This window comes from Vicugna pacos, chromosome 2 (assembly GCF_048564905.1).
Source record: "Vicugna pacos chromosome 2, VicPac4, whole genome shotgun sequence".
Classification (NCBI taxonomy): Eukaryota; Metazoa; Chordata; class Mammalia; order Artiodactyla; family Camelidae; genus Vicugna; species Vicugna pacos.
The window spans coordinates 35,162,475-35,187,600 of record NC_132988.1 but is presented as its reverse complement, the minus strand read 5'-3'; the positions used below and the strand labels follow the sequence as shown (position 1 = coordinate 35,187,600).

At 40.4% G+C, this 25,126-nt stretch overlaps 1 long non-coding RNA gene across 1 annotated transcript in view; it reads left to right on the top strand.

Annotated features, from left to right (window-relative positions):
* Positions 1-20,836, top strand: part of LOC140700064 (uncharacterized) — an 89,038-nt gene extending 68,202 nt beyond the window's left edge. The window contains exon 3 of the long non-coding RNA XR_012078275.1: positions 20,733-20,836. This is a non-coding gene — a long non-coding RNA (uncharacterized lncRNA). The remainder of the gene's footprint in view (positions 1-20,732) is intronic.
* Positions 20,837-25,126: the final 4,290 nt, after the last annotated feature.

Sequence of the window (25,126 nt, the reverse complement as noted above, 5' to 3'; positions counted from 1 at the left end):
AAAATAAATTTTAATAGATGTTCTGTTACTTTCTTCCGTGACCCAGTTGATTATCGTATGTGCCCTCTGTGGTTCATACACAATATACCCATAGAATTTACGTGACATTTTTGAAAGTCCTTGCATTGTAGAAACTAAGTGTATAGTTTCCCCATAAAATGTAATAGAGTATAACAGAAAAATGGAAATCATTTGCAGACCTTTAGTGGTACTACAAAACAATGAAAGTCATTTTTTTAAATTATTTTTAATGGAGTATAGTGGATGTAAAAATTACAAAGTTTCAGGTGTGCAACATAGTAATTAACAATTTTTAAAGGTTATGTTCCATTTATAATTATTATAAAATATTGGCTATATTCCTAATGTTGTATAATATATCCTTGTAGTTTATTTATTTTATATGTAATAGTTTGTACCTCTTAATCTCCTACCCCATCTTGCCCCTCCCACTTCCCTTTCTTCTCTGGTACTAGTTGATTCTCTATATCTGTAAGTCTGTTTCTTTTTTGCTGTATTCACTAGTTAGTTTTATTTTTTAGAGTCTAACTTTTTAAAATTACTTTTGAATTGATCACAAATGGCACATCATTGACAACTCACTATTTCATCAGTCATACACCACACACTGAAGTTTGTAGAACCTGGTTGAATTAAGTGTTTTATTCTCTCACAGAGATTGATTTAGCACACCCTGGAAATGTTTGTGTTGCAATTCTGTCATTTACAAAAGTGTAGGAATAATATCATATCCCCTGACAGGGATGTCTAAAATCTCTGAGATCTACTAAAAGGCAAATGATTATCATTATACTGTATTAGAGTTATAGTCAAGAACTGGTACTCATTTCTCTTTAGCACACCAGTAAAAACAAAATTCCCAGGAAGCATGTCATACACAGAAGATCCAGGGGAGATGAAAACATTCCAAAGTGAAAATTCTAATTTTGTAGCAATAAAAATTATTCTGAACATGAACTTATTGTTATGTTTGGTAGGCAGAATAATGCCCCTGCAAAGAAGACCACATCCTAATCTCCAGAATCTGTGAATATGTTAGGTTACAGGGAAAGGGGATTGAAGGATGTTGATAAGTGGATTTTAAAATAGGGAAGTTATCATAGATTATCCACGTGGGTCCAGTTTAATCACAACATCCTTAAAAGGGGGCAGGGAGGTGGGGAAGGCAGAAGAGTGAAAACCAGTGAGAAGGCAGCATGAGGGTTCAGCTTGATGTTGCTGTCTTTGAAGCTGGGAAGGGGCCACAAGCCAAGGACAGTAGGTGGCCTCTAGAAGCTAGAAAAGGCAAAGAAATGGATTTTCCCCTCAAGCCTCCAGAAAGAACATAGCCTTGCCAACACCTCAATTATAGCCCAGTGAGATGCATTTCAGACTTCCAACCTCCAGAACTGTAAGATAAATTTCTGGTAATTAGTTACAGCAACAATAGGGAGCTAATAAGAGCTGGTTTCTGGGAGATACGGTGGGAGAATCAGAATCCCCATTATCTAAGACTGACTTTGGAAACTCACCCATCTTGCACACTGCTAAGGCAGAGGGGGAGTGGGTGGGCTCTCTGGGGTTATGCTGGCCACGTTCTCCTCTCAGTCTCCCTCATCATGAGTCTTCTCCTTCTAGAGAAAATTCTGAGGGAGAGAAGAGTTGGATTGGGGGTTGAAGTCTGAACCCTGACTTCTTAATTTGTAAATGAGGAGATGAGATCAGATCATCTCAAGGGAAAACCAAGCCCATCTCTGAAATGCCCCAGTTCCATTAATGAGGAGATATGAATACGTAACTACATCCATCACTTCAAATACAGAAGCCTCAAAACTTAAATCTGTATGTTGTCTGATTCCAAAGAGTGAGGATTTTGGATATGCTGCTCCATTTCACTATGTCTGAAAGGCCAGTGTTTTCTATTTTAGAAAATAGCTCCTGTGGTTGATGAATAATTCTTCAAACTTAGGGTTAAAGTATAACTGAAGTGAAGCTCAGCAGGATGAGACTGTGTGGCTGGCAGTCACGGGTAGGGGGCGGGATATCTTCACGCAGATGGAGTTCTGGTCTCTAGCAGCCCTTCAAGTGATTCTGCTTCTGCAGATTTCCCTGTGCCCCAGCCACTGTACTTATTGAAGAATGAATGAATAAGTGAGTGAGTGAGTGAATGAGTGAATGAATATGCTGGCTTTTTGCTGCTTGCCTTATTTACCCCAGTGTCCATACAACCCATAAGGGAAGTGGGAAAACACAGTGGCTGCCTTTGGCCCAACACACACCTGATTTGCTTTCCTCTAGCCATGTTTTTTCTATCATATAGTTGTCCTTTAAAAAGAGACTTACATATTGCTTTAAAAAATATCATTCTAAACAAATTGCTTTAAAAATATCATTCTCATATGAATGAGATGAAGTAGAAAGTCATAAATCTATTTGAGTCTTACATCTAGAACAAATGAACATTTTTAAGAAATAAGGATTGAAAAAAATCAACCAAAAGAATTCTGCTCCAGACTTTCTACCTCAGACTAAGTTATAACAACATGAAAAACTGACTCAGATGATCTGCATTCTCTCTCTTCTCTTGCTAAGTGCATTTTCCACTTAATCTTCTATTCGTATAATTATCTGCATTCTGAATATTGACTCATGTGTCATGATTTTTTTCAGTGGCCTTTTGTTTGAGTAAATTGAGATTGGCTGGCTAAAATGCATTGGCTAATACCATAAAGCATATTTTTATTTTCCCCCACCATGTGAAACTAATATTACATCATCAGTTGGCCTTGTTGGATAATCATAAAGAATAATGAGAAAAGAAAGCAGAGAACTGATTTTCAGATATCAGTTATTAGAGGATTCATTTCTTCCCCCCAAAGGACTGAGGTATTTTAATATAAAATTTTTCTTAAACAGAGTGTAAATTATTCGTGAAATATGACTAACAATATATAGTGTAAAAATAATACTTCCTAGTTCAGTTTAGATCACTTGACTATCTTCCCAAAGTAAAATACAGCCTTAGGAAGAGCTCATTCTTTTTTTCCTATCTTGAAAGTTACAGCCAAGTTAAGTGGAATCATACATTTCCTACTTTCCATTTCCCATGATGCTGGACTGTTACACAGGAAATAAACATGATTGAGTCTGTTTGTTTCCTAAAACCATGAGAAAAATGTGAACTGCTTGGAAAGTTACACTCAAGGGAAAAGACTCATGCTGAGATCATTGATGTTGTGAACGTGTTTGGTTACTTTTCTCAAGAGTCCACTTCTCATCACCAGATTGGGAAGCCTGCAGCTCATAGAGAAATAGCCCCTCCTGTCCAAGGTCAACAATTGAGGAAAAGGACCAAGTTTAATAGATCTCTTCAGTGCCCAAGGATGTTGACTGTGACAGAAATATTGCATCGATCTTCCACCTCTGTCAGCTTTACAGGGCATGAATTATGATATTTTAAGTTTAATTTACTAGATGCCTTCAAACCTAATCAAAGACTTGGATTAAATTTCTTCTACTCCTCAAGCCGCCTTTGATTACAGCTATGGCCCAGATCTTGTAGAGTTAATTCTTTGCTTAGCTTGCAGTCAAATGTATAAGTAAAGTGGCAGGCCATAAAGGGTTTTTTGGATAACTGCTATCTTGAGGAGAGGGAGTTGACAAAGAGGAAGAGAGGCGTTAGCAGCCTGCAGGGCAGTAGACAGAACGGGGGAACGATGTGAGGAGGAGAAAGGATTGGAGAGCTCAGTGTCTGAGACGTGTCCTAGGAGAACACGAGGTAGGTGAGGGAAATCCACAACCAAAACAGTCAGGATGTAGAGCTATCGCAAGGCACAGTGGAAGAGGCCGGGTATATTGCTGGATTATTTTATAAACATGGCTCACAGGACTAAAATTGGAAACTGGCTGAGATGTTAGCTGGTTGAGAAAGCAGAAGCTGGGGAGAATCCTGACAGTTCAAACAAGACCTCAGCATTATATTTCAGTATAGATCATACTTCAGCATAGATGCTATAGGCCTTGAAATGAAAAATGAGCGGCAGTAAAGAAGGGTTAAAAGAAATACTTTACATGTTGACTTGGGAAATAAAACCTCTTGAATCTTCTTCCTTCTCTTGAGAAAGCTTTGTTAGCTCCTTCCTTGCAGTTTCCTTGCTTCTCGTGACGCATGGCTTTCTGAGTCTGGCTTTGCTTATTCGGAGCTTTCCAGCTCCAGCTGAGACTGCTGTAGCTCTCCGGGGCCCGAGTCCCTTTCTTGTGAATGTTGACTATCTCATATCTCCCTGTTACCTTGATCAGGTATCCTCCGCCTGCTGCTGGCTATTTTCTATTTCATAGAAAATTTCATAAAGTTAGAATCATGGTGCGTTGTATTCACTTAACCACTCATGATGTTACAACAGCTCTAGAACACAGTTTAGGGATATCTAAGAAACTAGTTAATTCCCTCAATAACTGTTGAAAATGCTAAAGCCCCTCAGTCTCCTTTCCTTTTTATCATTGTCCAGAGTTCTTTTTAATATTTTTTATCACAAAATGGAGGTGAAGGGGTCCAGAATAAGCCACTGCGGCGTAAGAATTAATGTGCTGAAGGCATTTGAGAATCGTTTTTTCCTGAACTTTCTTATCTGCTTAAAAGCAGAGCCTTCCAGAGGGACTTCATTGTCTTAAGTCTTCTCCCTGGGAGGTTCCCAACCAAGGAAGGTTGGCCCTGATCTCTGGGGAGAAGTCACACACTATACATCACACCTAAGCAGACAGTGTCCTTAACAATCACTGTCCCCATCTGCTCTGCTGAGGGCCCACTTATCTTTCCTAAAAGTCATTTGTTTTCTCTTCTCTTCTCCCTTTCCTCTGTTAAGATGATATGTAAGTCCCATATTCTCCCCACCTCCTTGATTCACATTTTTGTGTGAACTTTCATGCTTAGATGAGTAAATTTTGCCTTTTCTCTTGCTAATTTCTTTTGTCAGTTTTATTTGCAGGTCCCCTAATATGAACCTAAGATGGTAGTTTTTCTGTATCCTTTAACTGTCCCTTGTCATGGGGGTGGGGGTGAGTGTCCAATGTCAGCTAAGTGAATCTGCCTGCTATTTGTTATGAGCACACTGTTTGATTTCCTACCTCTATTCCTTTCTGTTTTTACTCAGGAATTGTCCATCTCTTCTCTCTTCTCCTTTTCATTCTCTTCTGAATTCCAAATTCAGCCAAAGTGCTATCTTAACATGAAACCTTTCATAAGCGTTTATCTAGCAATGACATTGTGTTTGAACCTCGATACACAAGGATTTGAACTTCTGACCCATTAACTAGGTGGATTTGAAAAGCTTAGTTGTCATCTCAGACTGCTTCCCTGTATGTCTAATGGAGGTAACACCTATCTAATAGGGTTGTTGTAAGGATTAAATGAGGTAATTGCTTATGTAAAAACATCTGGCATTTAGCAGTTGGTAAATAAACATAGGTTAAATTTCTTTTATTCCTCTACCTTCATACTAGATATTTGCATATGAGTTTTACCACTTACTGGATTTGTTGAAGTCGAGACATATGATACATGTGTGTGCATATATATATATGCATACATAAATACATATACCTGTGTTTATATGTGTATTTTACATGTATGTATACATATATACACAGATGTGTGTACATGGAAAGTATCTTTTGTTCAATAAATATCCAAACTAAGACCCAGAGAGAGGTTATGACTTTAACCTAGCTAATTTGTTGGTTAAAGTCGCTCCCTTTTCTTTCACTTGAATAAAGCTGTTGTATATATGTATCCATATATAACCTATACCCTGAAGATATACATATAATGTGTTGACTGAACACCAAGGCCAGGAAGTTGGTACCATACTGGCACAAACTCTTGCTTCAAGTGTACAGACACACCACCAAGCCCACACTGTGGTCTGCCCTTGGCTTCAGCTGGGCTGGCTCCACACTGCTGCTGGCCTGGGTCCAAGTAAGTGATATGGACACCGGGGCAGAGCAGAGCACCTAGGTTAACCTGGGAAACCTAGGTAGGGGTAAACATGGTTTGAATCCTCGTTCTCCCATTTCCAAAATAAGGACTTTGACAAAAGTACTTAAGTTCCCTGTGCTTTGGTTTTGTCACCTGAAAACGAAGTAATAACAGTGCCTACTTCATAGGGTTACTGTGAGTGTTAAATGAGCCAGCACTTTAAGACCCTAACCTGGTATATAGTAAGCACTTAATGTTAGCTGTCAGCATGGTCACCATCATCATCATCATCATCTACTAGGTGATTCCACTTTAGGATTAGAAAGTTTGCTCAGGGTAAGGGTTTGATGTATTATCTTCTAGGCAGATACTCATATTTAATGAATTTATTTTAATCATCATTTGGCCTTTCATCCAAGAAATATTAAATCTAAAGTCATGAGAGCTGATATCTTCTCACAGAGCAAATTTTGTTTCATCACTTTGACTAACCAAATCTTAATTCATTTATATATTAAAAATATTTTCCCCAAACGTCTGCTGTATATCACATAACCTCCAAAAGCAATGTTACTGAATCTTTGACTTCAATTCTATAAAAATTTTTGTGTATTACCTAGAGCCATAGATATCGTGGACCTAGTAAACAAAAGTAAAAATGTGACATGAGATTTAGAAAAAGATTCTTGATGGAAATACAGCATCCTGTTAACATGTAGCGCTTATGTGTTTTAAATGGACTCTCAGTGAAGGTCTAAGACAGTGGTCAGCAACTTCAGCCTACTTCCTGCTTTTCTGCAGCCTGCGAGATCAGAAAGTTTTTCACGTTAAAATGATTGTGGAAAAAATTTTTTTAAAGAATATTTCATAACATGTGAAAACTATATGAAATTCAAGTTTCAGTGCTCATTAGTAAAGTTTTATTGGAAGACCATTCTGCTCACTTATTAAATATTGTCCATGGCTGCATTCACACCACAACAGTGCAGTTGAGCAGTCGCAACAGAGACTCGATGTCCTGCAAAGGTGAAAACATTTGCCAACTGTCCCTTTACAGAAGAAGTTTGCTGACCCCTGCTCTAAGAGCTTAAATGACTTGCTCCAAATTGCACAGCTTGTCAATGATGTTAACAACTCGAATCCAGATCCTTTAGCTATCTCAGAAAATAGGCTCACTGACTAGAAGTCTCTCTGCTTTTTAGACGGGGAAAAAAAGAAAAACAGGAAGGCAGGCTTCTTAGCTTCAATTTCAATTCTAAAATGCTTCAATTATGGAAGCACGGTAAGCACAAGACCCCCAGAAGCAGCCTCCTGAGTGCAGCTGACAGGAGCGCCTCCTCCTCGCCACTAATCAGACAGCTCCCCTCCTCTGCCCCACGCGCTGCTCAGAGCTGAGGTGTGTCACCTGCAGGTTGCTGATCTCGTCCCACAGCACCATGGTGAGACTTACTCTCAGCCTGACCCCAGCCGTAATACTCGTCATGTATTACACCCCTTGGTGCTCTCGTGACTAAGGAAAATCTACATAACGTATTATCAGTTGGAAAAAAGAAATTTCATCATCATATCATACCTTGATAGTGGCCTCTCTTTAAAATCTTTTTGGTGTTTACTGACAGTATCTGCCCTGCTTACTGTACATACAGAGAATGCTTTAGAAACCCAACTACTCACCTTTTCTGCTTCAAAACAGGATTTAATGGTAAGCTGACAATAACCTGAAAGACAGACTGGTGTTCTCAACAGGAAGCAGACCGTCAAAAGGATTTAAACAGGAGTAAGATGGCCAATCTGGGCACTTTCCCAAATTACTGTGTTAGGCCGTGGTATCCATTATTTTCTTTTTCTGTATGAATTCTCAGAAAATTGACAGCCATATCCCAATATAAATATATACACTTATTAAAAAACTCAGTTAATTTTTGATCACCCTAAATTTTTAAATAAGGCCAGTTCTACCCTCTTGGTGTCAGTGCTGATAGCCAAGAACTGATCTACTTTAGTGTTAGAAAACATGGTATGTAATTTCTTTCCCAAATATTACATGGAATACTAAGATCAATCATCCATTAGGCTTTCATGTGCTATAATTTCTCATGTATATTAATTATTAATGAATTTGTCAAGAAAAAAAGGCAAAACACACATACACTACAATAAGATCTCTAAGTGATAACAGCTATAAGACAATTTATTTCATCATCATCATCACTACTAATAAAAGCCTATTAGAAACACACTGGGCTTGATTTTCTACTAAGCTATCAGGGAAATTTCTGCCAAGGTAGTAATTAATAGTAGAGAAAATCCGTGTGACAGAGATTGTTTACCTGCATTAACTTTGTTTGAGTAAATTGAGATTGATAAAAATCAAACTTTGCGCCAGGTCATGAAGCCTTCCTAATATGTACAAAGTGTCCTGTGATTTATCTACCACTACAGATTCTGATTTTAGGTTTTAATTTTGAAATAATTTAAGATTTATAGAAAAGTTACAGAAATACTGCAAAGACAAAAAAATTTCCACATACCCTTTCCCCAGATTCCTTACAAGTTAGCATTTTACATTTACTTTATCATTTTTTATAAATAAAGATAGATGGGTATAATCGTTTTTTTTAATTGAAGTATAATCAGTTACAATGTATCAATTTCTGATGTACAGCACAATTTCCCAGTCACCTGTGTACATACATATATTCATTTTCATATTCTTCACCACTTGAGAATAAGTTATAGACACAGTGCTCCTTTGTCCCTAAGTGCTTCAGTGTGTACCTCCTGGAACCAAGGGTATTCTCTGTATAAACCCAGAACAGTTATCAAAATCAGGAAATTAACTTTGATACAGTTAAATTGGGAAATTAACTTTGATTTACAGATCTCATTCAAATTTTACCAGTTGTCTTACAAACATCCTTTATAGGAAAAGAAAAAAAAAGATCTGGTTTGAGATTCAATCTAGGAAGCCAAATTGTGTTTGGTTTCCTTCCCTGTTTTGATCCCCTTTAACCTGAAATCTTCAGTCTAATGACTTGACACTTTTGAAGAGTCCAGGCCATTTATTTTGAGGAACATCCATTTGTAGATTCTGGCATTTCCTCATGATTAGATTCACACTGTTTTGAGGTGCAGGAATACCACAGATCTAGGTTTGGCCCCATCTCCGTGCATTATATCAAGGAGATACAAGATACCTATCTGTCCAATTATGGATATTAACCTTGAACTCTTAGTGAGGTAGTATCCACTGAGTTTTTCCACTGTAAATTTTCTGTATTTTCTTTGTCTTGTGTGGAGTTACATTGAGACTATATAGCATCCTCTTTCTCATCAAACTTTCAACCAGTCATTTCTTGCCAGAAACAGTTATTAATATAGAGATTGCCAAACGGTGATTTTCTAATTTCATCATTCCTTCTGCATGTATTACTGTATGGAAGAGCCTTTCTCTCCTTGCACATTTATTTGTTTACATTAGAAGCAGCATGAACTCTTTATTTTATTTAATGACTTATAAACCATTATTATCATTGCTTATTTTGATGAATAAACTGTTCTAGTCTTGGCTAGTGGAAACCTTTCTGCAACTTTTTGAGGTGAGCAGAAGGGTCATCTGAACTGCTTGTAGTAATTCTGGCAGCACTGTAAAGGGTGGCTCAGAAATATGAGATAGGAGTTGGAGATAAACTTTGAGAAATGAGGAGAGCATTGGGTATGGAAATGATCGGATGGATTTTAGTATCTCTGGGGAGGGGAGTCAATAGGATTTGGAAACTGGGTGCAGAGGTAAAGGAAAAAGAGGTTTGGGTCTGGATAACTGGGAAGGCAATGGTGCCACAGGCAGAAGCAGAGAATACAGAAGCAGAGGGGTTGCAATGAAGACAAGTTTAGCTTTCAACTTGTTGAGCTCAAGTCTGTAAGGATATATACATGTGAAAATGCCCAGCACTTGAAAATAGAGACCCAGAGCTCAAAAGAGAAATAATCATAGAGGAGTAGACTTGGGAATTGTCAAAGACTGAGGCTTTGGAAGTTAATGAGCTTATGTAGTAGGAGGGTAAAGCCAAAACAGAAGTGAAGAGGGCCAATTTTAGGGGATGCCTACAATTAGCAAGTCAGTGGTGGAGTAAGGGAAACACACTACAGAAAGTAAGCCTATCAAAGAGCGCTTTTTGATATGCCATCAAAACCTAGATAAAAAACAATTTCCAAAAGGAAGGAGTAGTACATGGAGCCAAATTCTGAGATTGAATAAAGGATGAGGCCCAAAACTTGACATCAGTGTCATCTTTAAGAGATCTCAATAGATCAGTGTGGATAGAAACCAATTTACAGGTGAGTAAGGTTCAGTGAGAAACTAAAACAGTAAATATAATCTATAATTTTAAAATGTTTGGCTGTAAAAAGAAGGCAGTGTCTTGGATGAAGCACGAGGAAGAGGATTTTTCTTAGGATGGAGGATGTAGCCATTGCTTTAGTCCAAAGGACATAACAGGGCACAAGATAAAGAATACAAGGGTTTGTATTTGGAAAGCAGAAAGATGGGTGGATGGATAGGTAGATAGGTAGACAGAAAGATAGAAGAGATTTACTATACGAAATTAATTCATGTGATTATGGAGACTGAGAAAACCAAGACCTACAGTCAGCGAACTGGAAAGGAGACCCAGGAGAGCCAATGGTGTAAATTCTAGTCTGAGTCCAAAGGCAGGAGAAGACTGGTGTTGCAGATCAAGGACAGCCAGGCAGAGGGAGAGAATTTTTTCTTACTTAGCCTTTTATTCTATTCAGGCCTTCAGTGGATTGGACGAAGCCCACCCGCATTGGTGATGGCAATATGCTTTACTCAGTCAACTGACTCAAATGTTAATCTCATCCAGAAACACCCTCACAGAGACACCCAGAAATGTGTAACCAAACATTTGGGCGCACTACGGCCCATCCAAGTTAACACATAAAATTAACCATTATGGTTGTCGACTAAAAATCTGAGAGCATAAAGCTCTATGAATAAAATATTTGAACAAGCAGCACTTTCTTAGACTCTTCCTATGAAGATAATTTCCTCTTAGATGGCTTTAACATAGATGGAAATAAAAATTAGACTTGGATAATTTACACATTTTCAGAATTACAAGGTTACCTAAATGAGACCATTAATAAAGGCAAGACTGTGAAAAAGACAGTACTTCCCATAATACTCAGTGTCCTTAATGTATGTAAAAGACATGAAGAGTTCAGTGACAGGCAGCAACCTCCTGTGTCAGGAGAATCATCTTGGTTCTGTTTATATGTCATCACCCATCAATGTATGAGCAAGTGGACAGAGACAAGAGATGTCCATTTTCAGCTAATAGGTTTTGTCATTTTAGAATACATTCAATTTTTTTCTAACTCAGTGTTGGACTTTTAAATTTATTGCTCTAAACTCAGTCCTGTTAGGCAATTTTAATGTACTCAACAACTTTTGAGTAGTAAACAAGTAGGAACCATTGAACTGCTACTCTATGCCTTGTCCATGCTCTGTATAGGGTCATGTTCAAAGAAGCATAGCCCTAACCATGCCGCCTCCAATCACTTCCCAGGTGTCGGATTTTTGTTTTTAGCAAGTGGGTACAAAATTCATCTGAAACTCTTCTTTTGGAAAACGTTTAGTCTTCATTTAGAAAATTCTGTTTTCACGTTTTTTAAGTAGGCAGTTATGAGATTTTCTTAACAAGACAACAGTCACCTTATTTTTGGTTCTAAAGGTAATGTAAGTGGTGATATTTCTTCATATCTGTTTTCAAAATGTCTCTGAAAAGTTCTTTTCTGATTCATTTTTTTTCAAACATCACCTTTCCTTTGGCACAGATGGATTAGACTTTTTTTAAAGTAAGTGCTACAGTCAGGTATGATTAGATGTGATTATTTTAACCTCTTCAAGTGGCCCAGGGAAGCCTGTGCTACAAGTGAAGGATTTCTCTCTGACATTTTGTTTTCATTCACTTGTGCTTGTTATATGGATTATTTCTATCTTTGATCTGAGGCTTCTCTGCATGAATATTTTTGCGGCCACCTGTCCATTTTATGAAGACTAGTTAAAACTAGAGGATGCAATCTATAAAGCCACTCATTTGGGCACACAGAAAACTAAACTTTGCATGTGCTGCAAACAAGTATGTGAGAATACCAAGTTGCAGCCTTTCTCCCTGCCCCCCCCCAAATGATCCTACCCTCTCCTCAGGATATAACCTATACCAGACCTGACATAGAGCCATCCGACAGAGAACCAGAGACAATCTCCATGCTAAATCGTAGAATCACTTATTGTTTTCATCCCCCGCCCCTCGCTGGGAATTTAGCTTCATCTTGGAGTCACTGGTGGATCCATCCCTGTGAGGCCAAGGAAAATTCCAACTGTCAATCACAGCAGAGACACTTACCCGTCACACCCTTCAGAGTGAAGCAACATCAGGGCCAACAAGCCGTCCTTTGTCTAATGTTGCCATCGTCTCGTAACTGATGCACAATTTTGCAGTGGAACCTCTGTCTCTTTACTCTGCCTTACCCAGAGCTCTCCGCCTACATAGGAGTGGGTGGTAGGAAATAAGGACTCAAGGAAAAGGGAAAAGAAAATCCTGTCCTACCTCATCATCAAGGCCCAGCATTTAGCATGTGCTCCACATTAAGTTGTCATAGTGATGTGCTGTTGACCTTTTTTGTGATCTCATTGAATGTTAGGTCCCTCTTAGTCTGTGGCAGGCACAGAATCAAATTTGGCCTGAAAGACCCCCCTCCAGCCCTGACATCCCTTGATGCTATGAATTTGCGTCCTTGGCGAACGCTGCCCCCACTTGCCTGCAGTACTGTTCCTGGGTGACGTGCGTGGGTCCAAGTCCTCACTTGCCCCCATGTCTCACTCTATCTTTTGCGGGATACAATGAGCACTTCAAAAGATGAGCCTGAAAATGGATATTCGTGAGAATTAGAAACAAATCACTGCAGGGAACTAACAACATAAAAAGACTTCAGACTGTGAGGAACTGAAGCAACAGTTCCTGTTGTGATGTACACAATGGACACAGCATGTGAGCAGCTATAAAAAACACTGGAGGAAAAAAAGGGTATCTATGAAAAACAACTTAAAAAATAACCACAGAGCTCTCAAATGCCTCATGCGCAGAGAGTATAACCACCACAGGAAAGTCTCTGGGGTCAAGAGAGGGAATCTGTAGCATATACGTTCAAAGTTGGAGCCCAGAGTAAGCTCTGCCGGGCCTTGCCTGTCTCATGATGACCACAGATCCCTCTCAGTGAGCCCAGAGGGCTTCTGGCTTCTCTCAACCCCTGAGAACTACACGGCCAAGGTTTCTGCGTCCATCCCAATGTCATTTAATGGTAGAAAACTGGATGAGGAGGATGAGCAATCCAGACTCAGTCCTCCATCTAAAATAAGGCGTTTAGATTTGCAGATACTAACTAAGATACATGAAATAGATAAACCACAAGTTTATATTGTATAGCACAGGGAACCATACTCAATAACTTTATAGTAACCTATGGTGAAAAAGAATATGAAAACGAACATATGTATGTTCCTATATGATTGAAGCATTGTGCTGTACACCAGAAATTGACACAACATTGTGAACTGTCTATACTTCAGTAAAAATATATTATAAATAAATTAAATAAATGAATAAATAAATAAGGCATTTACTTCTAGACTATAGTGTGTTAACAAAGTCAAACTTGTGACATTATGCATAGAGCTGATTAATAAATCATTACATTGTCACCATATTATTTTTCAAATGTAAACCTACCTTGGCATCCTAAGACAAGATTACTCTGAATTGAGTGAAGGATGAAAATAAAAGTATAAGCCTAGAATCATCATTTAATATCATGTATGCCAATCCTTGCTATAAAGTGGCAGGGAACTTGGCTGAATTCTTGTTTTGTGGAAGATAGGACTTGTGAGTGACAAATTTGGATATTTATTACAGGAGACTTCTTAAAATTTTTAATTAAAAAAAATTATTGGGGGAGGCAGTTAGGTTTACCTTTATTTTTTTAAAGAAGGTACTGGGGATTGAACCCAGGACCTCATACATGCCAAGCAGGCACTCTACCACTGGGCTATAACCTCCCCACCATTATAGATGATTTCTAAGCAAAGTATTGAAGGTGGGGCTTGAGCCTCCTTAAAAAAAAATAAGTTATATATGCCAAAAAGAGGTTATTTTAATTAAGGATCACATTCCTCTTGGGAAAAACTTTTTTTAAAAGTCACATTTAACAGATAAATCTGATAGTGATCCAGAACTTCCTTTTGCTATTGAAAGAATAGCTCTTCCCAATTGGCTAACTAATAAGAAGTTTATTACACTGTGAGCTGGCCTTGAGATGAGTTAAGGCCGTGGGACCCAAGGCCACGGTCAGAGCCTTGAGATGAGTTAAGACCATGGGACCCAAGGCCACGACTACAGACCACGTTTGTAGTATGCAGTAAATAATTGCTCCACGCATGCGTCAATTATATAAGATTTAAAACAAAGAAAATAGAAGTACACATGTGCTAGAGATATTCTGTAAGCCTAATGAACAAAGAAGCTCAGACTGCACATGTGCTGACAGAAAACAGATAGAAGCAGGACAGGTGCATCATAGGTACGCACCTCCCTGTGGCAATAAAGTGTTGTTAACCCCATGGTGTCTCCGGCTGAAGTCTGTCCGGCGGTATGGCAACTCCTCGTGCATTTTTTTCATTTGGGCCGCTCACCTCCTAGAACCCCACGTCAGCCTCCCTCGGCTGATGTACACTCAGTCTGTTTTATAATCATTGTAATCGTGACCTCTAGATTGTAAAGTCCTGGAGGGCAGTACCTGCATATTTTGTTCAGTGATTTAACAATGTTCAGCTGTTATAGTATTAAATAAGCTGGTATAGTATTAAATAAGCAAGGAATTTTTATATCACTTAGAATGTTTTCAGCTGGATTTAGTAGAAAGCTCATCTCAACCTGCTCAAGCATTAGAGATATGTATTATCTCACATAACAAGTAGTCCAGAGTTAAGAAGTTATCAAGTGGCTCAATCACATTATCAAAGACCCACGTTCTTTCTTACTGTCCTCAGAATGTCAGCTTTTACTCAAAGGCCAGCTCCCTTCATGGTTGTAAGATGGCTACCAAGTCCCAGGCATCATGTGCAGATCAAAGTCTGATAGATAATGTGGCCATGTCTTCCCATGTATCTCTTTCTTAGAAAGAGAAGCATTTTTCCAGGAGTCTCTGTGTTACTACAAACCAGCCAAATATCAGCCCAGACTCAGGAATCTCAGCACTTGGCAGCTGGGCTGAGAGAGGAATGGCCAAATGTAGTGCAGATCTGAATCGCCTCCAGTCTGGATCTACTTGAGACCAGCACCATGGATTTGAGCACTTTTACAACTCAGCCCTGGGAGCTAGGGACAGTGAGCACGCTGCTTACCAGTGTATCCCTCATGTTCCCTCGTCTGTTGAATGCACAGTACCTTTTTGGTTTTTACCAGTTTGCCATTTTTCTCCATTCTGTCATTCCTGGAATGCCTACGTTCCACCTGTTCCCAGGTGTCTTTGTTCACTGCTGAGTCCGTGTTGCCTGGAATGGTGCTGGCCAAGTAGGAGAGGCTCAGTGATTGGGTCACTGTGGCTTCCAAGAAAGAGGAGAGGTAGCTTATGCAGAGAAATGAAGTGAGGGGAAATCTGAAGGGACATCACTGGAATTCTGATGCTATCCTGAGGGAAGGCATTCCTTGTATGGAAATCGGCTCTAGAGGACAGCACCCCGGGACGTCCCATTCTCTTCTCAAATGGCAAGATTCTCAAATGGAGAATCTTAGTTAGCCAGGTGTGGTAAGAAAAGGTCAGTGGGTGACTCATGCTTTTGCATTCGCCTCAGTTTTATCTGTAAACAACAGTCAGTTCTTTTTGACAGAGGAAGGAAATTGCCCAGCTCCTAGATAAACTGGACTGCCTTATTCTCATCCCCAACTGTTTCCTCAGCTCTGCCAGTGTGAACAAGAACCCCTCCCCTACAACCCTAACATGTGCTTCTCTTACTCCGTCCTCATCAAGTGCACTTGTCCTTGGACTGACAACTTACTGAGTCATGTATTGCTTTAATGCTTTTATTCTGCTCTATGTCCACATCCAACTGTCTCAGATTCTAACTTCCAGGAAAGCAAGAAATGAGTCTACATAGCTGTCATCTTAAGCAGCCATGCAAACACCAGGTACAGTTATGCACTTCACAGGTTTTTAAAAATGATGGTGAGGGACACTGAAATCCGAAGCATAAGGTCATAATAATAATCACTTCTCTAAACAGGGATTCTTTATCAGGGATTCATAAACTTGAGTGGGAAAAAAGTTACATTTTTTTTTTACTATCTCTAACTGAAATCTATTAATTTCTGCAATTAATAATGCAGGCAACAAGTCACAGAAGAATCAGCTGTACATGGGACTTTGTCTCCAATAGAGATGACAGATCCTTTCACATCACATTACAGTTACTGTAGCTAGTTCAAAATAATGTTTGCGCATCACTACTTTCAGAATTCCAGTGGAATCCATATTTTACCAAAATAAATAGATTTCAGTAGTTATTATGCTTGCCACTAAATCTTGCTATTTGATGTGTTAATAGAGAAGTATATGCATTATAAATTAGTTTTTTAAATATAGTTTGATAACTATGTTTACTATCATTGAATATTTCCTTAGAAATTCTATGTATTCTGTTTTTCAAAACATATTTTGAGAAGCAGTTTATAAGCTTGGACTGTCAAAGTGTCCATGGCACACACACACCAGAAGGGAAGCTTCCCTTGATCTAAGCAATGTGCTTTACATAACTATTGAATCCTTAAAATAACCTTGTGAGCTAGAGATTATCATTCACCATAGTACAGGTTATGACACCAACCCTTAGAGCGATTGGTAATGTACCCAAAGTCAAAACACACACCCAAAAGGCAGCAAAGTCGGAATTAATCAGTTTAAGTCCAAAACCCATGCCTGAATCACCACACTATATCATATTTTCTGGGTATGGTGAGATTTGTGTGCAATTATCTTATTAATTAAGAGAGTGCTAATTTCTGGTGTGAAAGGAGAGCTTAAACATACTATCAGTATAAAAAGTGACTTGTTATTACTGAGACTTAGAAGTTACACTTCAGATTACAGAAGTGATACAGGGATGAAGTGGTAGAACAAAGCAGGACCACAGAATCTTGCTCCTCTAATATCTAATTAAATGAATTAAAAATCAGTCTAAGAGTCAGGCAGTAATACTCATCTCTTGTTATGCAGCAGATACTGGTCTAGGCTCTGGGGCTATGGCAGTAAAACCAGAGTCCCTGCTCTCATTTCACACCGGCCCCAAATTCGACCTGCAGCAAGTGAATAGGGAAAGAGGAATAACCTCATGGAACAAGCTGGCTCTCCAGGAAAGAAGATCCTGCTAGAATGAGGTTCATTCAGACTCCAGACCCTGTGCCCACCCCCTAGAAGTAGTGCTCAGCACAGAGGATGAGGGTTCTCCTTAAATGGTGGCTGGAAGGTTGAGCAGGCAGGTCTGGGAAGTCCAAGAAAAGACCTGGTGACTTCGGCTCCTACGTACCATCATAGGACCTCTAACTGGCACTGGGGTTCACCATTTTTCAGGGCACAAAAAAATGCTTGAGTTGAGGTTTTTGCTGCTTCATTCCTTTGACAAATATTTCTAAAGCACAGACCCAAATGATAAACCATTTATTCTAGGATCAGACAGGAGAGGTTTTAGGCTGAGGAAACAGGAAGTACAAGAACAGATTTGAAGCATATGATGGTTAATTTTATGTATCAGCTTGGCTGGGCTCTTGGCTGGGCTGTAGTACCTGATTATTTAATCAGACACTAATTTACATGTTGCTGTGAAGGTATTTGGCAGATGTGATTAACATCTACAATCAGTTAACCTGACGTAAAGGAGATTACCCTGGAAAACGTGGGTGGGTCTCATCCAAGCAGTTTGAAGGCTGGGAGAACAAAAACAGGTTTCCTAGGAAAGAAAGAATTTTGCCTCAAGACTACAGTATTAACTTCTGCTTATGTTTCCAGCCTGCCCTATGGATTTTGGACATGTCAGCTCAGTTGTATGAATCAGTTCCTTAAAATATATATGAACTGAGAGATTCAGAGACAGAGAAAGTGAGAGAGATGTTAATATATGTTTATAAATACATATACATACACAGACACACACTCCATCTGAGCATCTACCCAGCACCTGAAGAACCCAGCCTGTAAGAGTTGCTGCCTAGGGGTAGCATATCATATCGATTGTTTCTCTGCAGAACGCTTACTGATACAGAGGGTTTGAGGAACAAAAGGAAGGCCATTGTTCCTGGGGCACAGTGAAGGTGGAGTGGGGGTTGTTGTGGGACACAAGAGGCGGCCCACACAGGGACATGGTGGTGCGCACAGGTTAGTAAAAGAATTTACCAGAGATAAAATACGGGAATAGAAAGGAGTCTATTAGGGTACACTGTCATAGACAACAGAGGGTCACACAGATGTGAGGTGTCTGTATGAGCGCCAAGGTGAAGAGCAAGGGAAAAGTTCCATAGTTACGCTGCTGTAGGCAACAGCGGGCCACACAGGTGAGGGGTGCCTGCATGCACACCAAGGGCCGGTTGATGGGGTGTTTTGTAAGGTCGGGTCACAAGGTGCCTGATTGGCTTGTGCACAAGTCTGATTGGTTGCAGGTGAGGTAGAAGTTTAGCGTCTGTGAAGGGTGGTGGGGTTTTGACTGATAAAGTAGGCTGAAACAAGCCAGCCTGAGCATTACCTAGGGCTATTAGTTTGTTAGGGGAAACATGCCCAGTAAAGAATGTTCTTCATCTGTTGAGGGATCACAGGCAGACATCTGAGAGCCCAGAAATGGGGGTTGTTGGACTTTGAAGGACATCAGTGGGCCCAACAGGGGTGTTACCCCAAAAGGTAAAAACCTCTGTTCTTGTCATACCTCAAAGACAAGTTTACAGTCGGGAGATGGTACGTTGTGTAGTGAAAGGTTTTAAAAGATTCATTTGAGAAAAGGAAAAGTGCACGTCCAAGAACCAGAGGCAGGCTGATGCAAGGGAGGAAAAGCAGTGGGTTTTGTCTCCCCTTTCTCTTACACCCTTGCTTAGAGGTGGTCTATTGATAGATTGACGGCTCTTATCCCTGGAGTGCTTAGTCATGCTTAACCCCTTTGTGCATGTCCTTACCGGTGGTGTGCATAGAAAACCCAAAGGGGAAGCCTAAATTGCATTATAATACAATGAGCATTGGGTCCTGCCCGGTTAAGCCCTTTCTGCCACCATGCAGTCGTGGCGGTCACGTTCTAACCGGTTTCTTGCTGGCACTCATTGAGAAGTAAAGTCCCTTTATGCTGGAGGCGGGCATAACGCCATCTTCCGGACCATCCTCCCTCTCCTTCACCTATCTGCCCGGTGCCCCCATGTATCTAACTACCTAATAGCGTAATGGCTTGGTGGGAGAGTGATACGCGATGACAAAAGAGAGGTAGGGAGCGGGGCCAGACTACCTCAGGCCTTGTAGATTCCACAAAACAGAAATCACAGGAGAGAGAACGAACAACAGGATAAGTGAGGAAAGAAATCAGACTTTTACAGGTCTGATAATAAAATCAGGTTTCTTGCCAACAGTCCAAAGGTTGACAACCCACTTTGTTGGTGAGGCTGTGTGAAAAGGAGCACTTTCACATATTTCATGTGGTAGGGAGTGTGAGCCTATCTTACAAAACTGCATGTGTATTTATCCCTTGATCAAGCACTCCCAGTTGAAGGAACTTACCCTGAAGACAAACCTTCATAAATATGCAAAACATAAATTATTTGCAGCATTATTTTTTGTATATATACTTTTTATTGAAGTATAGTCAGTTTACAATGTGTGTCAACTTCTGGTGTACAGCATATGTTTCAGTCATAAACAAACATACATATATTCATTTTCATATTTTTTTCACCATAAGTTACTACAAGATATTGACTATAGTTCCCTGTGCTATACAGTAGAAACTCATTGCTTATGTATTTTATATATATTAGTTAGTATCTGCAAATCTCAAACTCCCAATTTATCCCTTCCTACCCCCTCCCCCGTAACCATAAGTTTGTTGAGTTTGTTTCTGTTTTGTAAATAAGTTCGTTTGTCTTTTTTTTAGATTCCATATATAAGTGATTATTGTTTCTAATAGCATTATTTTTAATAGCAAAATATTGGAAGCAACCTCAAGGCCTATCTTAGGAGATTGGTGTATAAACTAGTACATGCACACAGTAGAGTTCTATGCAGCTGTTAAAAAAAAAGGAAGATTTCTATATATTGATATGGACTGATTTCTAGGTTACTTTGTTAAGTGAAAAGCAAAGGACAAATGAATATAGATAGACTGCTACCTTTTGAATAAGTAGGAAGATAAGAGTGTGTGTGTGAATTTGTTAATTTTTGCCCAAAAATGCAGGCAAAAAAAGCAGGAACTAAGAAAATATATATATTTTTTAATGGAGTCAAAGGGGTAGAGATGGGAATAAGACTTCCTTGAGTATAAATTTTTACTTTATATTTAAAGCTTTGACTTTAAATTATGTAAATATTTTAAATAATCCCAAACATAAAATTAAAACAATGTGGTAAATACTGAAATGTGCCCCCTGGATCTTCTTTCAAGGAAGCACGGCTGCCCAGCTGTGGGGAAGGCAGACCACAGACAGCCTCCAGCTGTCAGTTTCTTCAGGGTTTGCCTCAGCGGCAGATGAACCGCCAGTCACACCCTTCCTGGGCGACCACATCCTGTGACTGAGCCACAGGGGATGCGGGTGAGATGTTAAAGGTACAGAGCTCCCCACCCCCTCCCCCAAAGCTGAGGCTTTATTTGGCTTGTGTCACAGTTTGTCTTCTCACTTTTCCTAAATCCTGTTTCCTCTCCCTTCTCTTCACAGGTATTGATCTCTAATAAACACCCTGCACCCTAAACTCCATCTCAGCGTCTGTTTCCCAAGAACCCAGCCTGCAATTTTTGCAGCCAAGAGCTGGCTGGTAACGAGGACCCCTTCACTGGTGGCAGGTGGAGCGCAGCAGCCCCTGGCACAAGGCAGTGGTCCAATTGTTCACTGGTGATGAGTTGGAGGGGTGTACAGTGGAAGGAAATGTACTAACAGGTGTTCTGGATCTCCTCTGAGACGCATAGAGGAGACAGTAGCTCTGAGGATTGCAGTGCTGGGTGGTATTGTGAGCTCCACTGATGCTCAACAGAAAGACAGTGAAGAGCTGAGGGCCAGTTAAAGATTTAAAAAGCCTCTAGAAGCCCAGAGGCCTCTTTGTTTACATACAGATAAGCTCAACTCCTATAGGGAGAGCAGAGAAAGTTGAGGGTCATGTTCAGACTTTGCAGTCTGAGAGGCTGAATTTCAAAGTTAATGTCCAACAATGTCTGTTACACCAAAGTCAGGGCTTTGGTGGGGAAAACTTGGGCAACTGACTCTGAGATGGAGACATCTGGGCTAATGCTTCTAAAGATTTTGACTCCCCTGAACCTTCTGAGCCTGTTGAATGTCCCCACTCCTCCCTATTAAAATCTAGCACTGCAGCCACTCTGGAAGAAATCACAGAGGCTTCTCTCCCACAAGGCAACAAGCACCCCCTCGAGATCTGCCCCCATCTCTGCTTCTGGCCTGTAGGCCTATAATTAGGGTTAAATCACAAACTAATACAGCTGGGAATGGGTGGGGCCTGATAAGGGAGGCCAGAAATGATACCCTAAAGGAGCTGCAAGACCATTCTAGTAGGTATTGGAAACTGGGAGGATATGTATTGACTGGATTCTGAACATGCTGACCAAAGGAAGAGTATACTGACCAGGGAACATTCTGCGAAGATACAGTATCTAATAGCCTTCAAAGGCCCCAGAGATGGTGTAAGCTTGCTCCTAAAATGACTCCTAGAGCCATAGAAAAACCTGCCCACCTGATACCCATATCGTGGGCCACACTGAGCAGAGTTAAAATCCAGAGTCACTGTGGTAGACAGGAGAGGAAGGGACTAAAAAGATAGGGGAGGTGAGCATGCTTGGATGGATTTAGTATGATGATGAGAAGTCTTGGCAAATGATTATGTTCCACAGGGAGGTCGAGAGGACATGCCATTTACTAAGGCTGTGGAAGGAACTGGGGAGAGGGCCACCAGCATCCACAAAAATTTTAATGGAGGAACCTCCTCTGTAGGTCAGGGCTGCTGGGAGGAGAGGTTGTTATAGAACTTAGCTCACTGATAGGAATGAGGATGATAGAATCCCAAAAGAATAGAAGGCAGGGGGTGGCACTTAAGAGCCAGAGGACAGCAATTATTGTAATGGCAAGCAAGGTCAGGTTGGAAGCCAAGGGAAGTTAGAGATTATTAATAGAATCAAACACCCCCAGGGGTAAACTATGTAGCTTATACCAGCGGAAGCAATGAAGGATAGATGACCAAAGGCTGAGCAATATGATTACTTGCCCAGTTCTGCACTTGAGCCAGGTTTCAGATGAAAAACTAAGAGGTGTCAGGGTCCCTGGGAGAAAGGACCCTGTAACACCATGGCAAATAAACATGGTGACGATTTCCCCAGTCTCTCCCTGAAGAGACTTGTGGCCATTTGTTTGGGTAGTAGACACTTAGGAAAAGGAAATGTCCAGGTATTCAAGGTGTCTAGGTGACATTGTAATCTGGAGTGCTGAAGCATCATCATGGTCCCCTGTTAGGGCTGGAAAAATATTAGGGACAGTTAATGAAGTCCCGGTCAAGACCAGGCTTACACTGCGTTCTCTCAGTCCCATTGGCCCCATTGGTTCACATTCATTGGTCATTTCCCCAGTCCCTGAATTGAGATTGATATACTTGGCAGTTGGTATAACCCACACGTTGGCTTCTTGATCCGCAGAGGAGGAGTAGAGAAGACCAAGTGGAAGCCTCTAATTACCACCCCACTGCTGAGATCACAGATGTCAAACACAGTATTGCTTCCAAGGACGGCAGAAATTAGTGCTGCCTTTAAGACTCTAAATGATGTGGCAGTGGTGGTCCCCATCCATTTAATTCACCAGTCTGCCCTGCAGAAACAAGACTAGTGCTGGAGGATAATTATAAACTACTGTAAGCTCAACCAACTAGTATCCCCGATCACAGCCACCATGCCAGATGCAATATCTTTACTGGAGAAGATTAATATGGCCTCACATATATTGATTTAGTGAATGTATTCTTCTCTATCCCAGTCAAGAAAGAGGATCATATGGAACAGTTTTACCCCAAACCTCTGTGAGCTTTCTTATTCTCTATCATAATAAAGCCTGAAGAGATTTGGACCATCCAGACATTCCACAGGACATCACATTGATCCATTACATTGATGGCATTATATTGATAAAACTACATAAACAAGAAGTGGCTAGCATGCTGGAAGCCTTCGTAAGACCCACGTATCCCAGAGGGTGGATGATAAGCAGTGTGCAGTTTCAGGGGCATACTATAACTGTAAAATGTTTAAAATTTCAGTGGTCAGGATTATGTTGGAATATCCCCTCTAAAATAAAAGTCAAAATATTGCCTCTTGTACCTCTTTCCGTGGAAAAAGAAGTGCTAGGAGGCTTTGTGTTCTAAAGGTGAGATTTCCCTGGCCCTTACACTGAGTGATGAATGGCTGCCAGCTTTGAATACAGCTGGGAGCAAGAATGGGCTCTGCAGCAGACCCAAGTTGCTATGCAAGCAGTTTGACCACTGAGGCCACATGATCTGCAGAACCTATGGTGTGAGGATATTAATGATAGGAAAGGATGCTGTGTGGAGTTTGTAGCAAGTCCCAGTAAGGAAATCACAAAGCAGAGCCCATGGAGTTTTAGAGCAAGGCCATACCATCTGTAGCAGAAAGTTATGTACCTGGACTGAAACATGGGCCTTATAGAGGTGAAATGCCTGACCATGGGGAACCAAGTGACCACACATCAGGAATTGCCTCTCACGAGAACTTGCAAATGCGTAAGATTGAGCAGGCCAGCACAATCTCTTGTAAGATGAAAGCGGTACATCAGCACTGTTGAGCACAGTCAGGGCCGGAGGGTACAAAGCAAGCTGCATGTTCAAGTAACCCAGACTTTTATGACACCCACCACTTCTCATCTCTCAGATGAAGGAGGAGGGGAAAAAACATCTGATCTTGGTTTATGGATGGGTCAGCTCTACGTGTGAATGCAAACTGAGATGGAAGACAGTTGCACTAGAGCTCAACAGTTTTGAGGGAAAATTATCTCAATGGGCAGAGGCCTCAAGAACAATGGCTTGGCCAAGACAATCAGTGACAAGGAGGTCTGGGTTAGAAGCAAAGTGTGAAGAGTTTTATATCACACCTTAATGCCCCCCAGAGAGCTTCCTCTAGTAGAGAAAGCGATTTGGCCAGTCGATGTTGTCCAGTGAGTGCCCACCTAAGTACTGGTGTGACAAGCACAGGTATCAGTATGATATGTCTGTTTCCTGTCACTAACCGCTGAAATGACCTAGAAGCAATAATCCTGCTGTAGCAATGAATACGTCTAATTCTCAGATCTTGGTTTTTAAAATACTGGTATCTATTAAAAAGGAAGCAGGAATCCTTGGAGAAATGGTTGACTCCAAACCTGGGACAGCAAAGGTAGAAGGTGAACCTGGAATATTTTTTCATACCAAAAAAGCAAGACTGCTCAAAAGGTCACAGGAGCCAACTTGAAGGAGCTCCCACTGACTAAACTTGGGACAATTGAACGTCAAATTGAAAAATTATGCTAATGAATTATAACACATTGAATAAATGACAATCATAAGTCCATAGTATTCTTTTCTATATATGAGGGAGAGGAGAGGAAAAAGGGAAAATATTTTTATCTACCAAAAACCACAAAACAATAGATGCAGTAGAAATGGTAAGCAGGAAAATCACCATTTGCAGCCACTGCTTGACACAGGTGGGAATCAGGCATGGATGCTAAAATTCATAGGTAAAAAGTTATTGGGGAATAGGATATTCACACAGTTTTCAAATATCATGCCACAGATTAC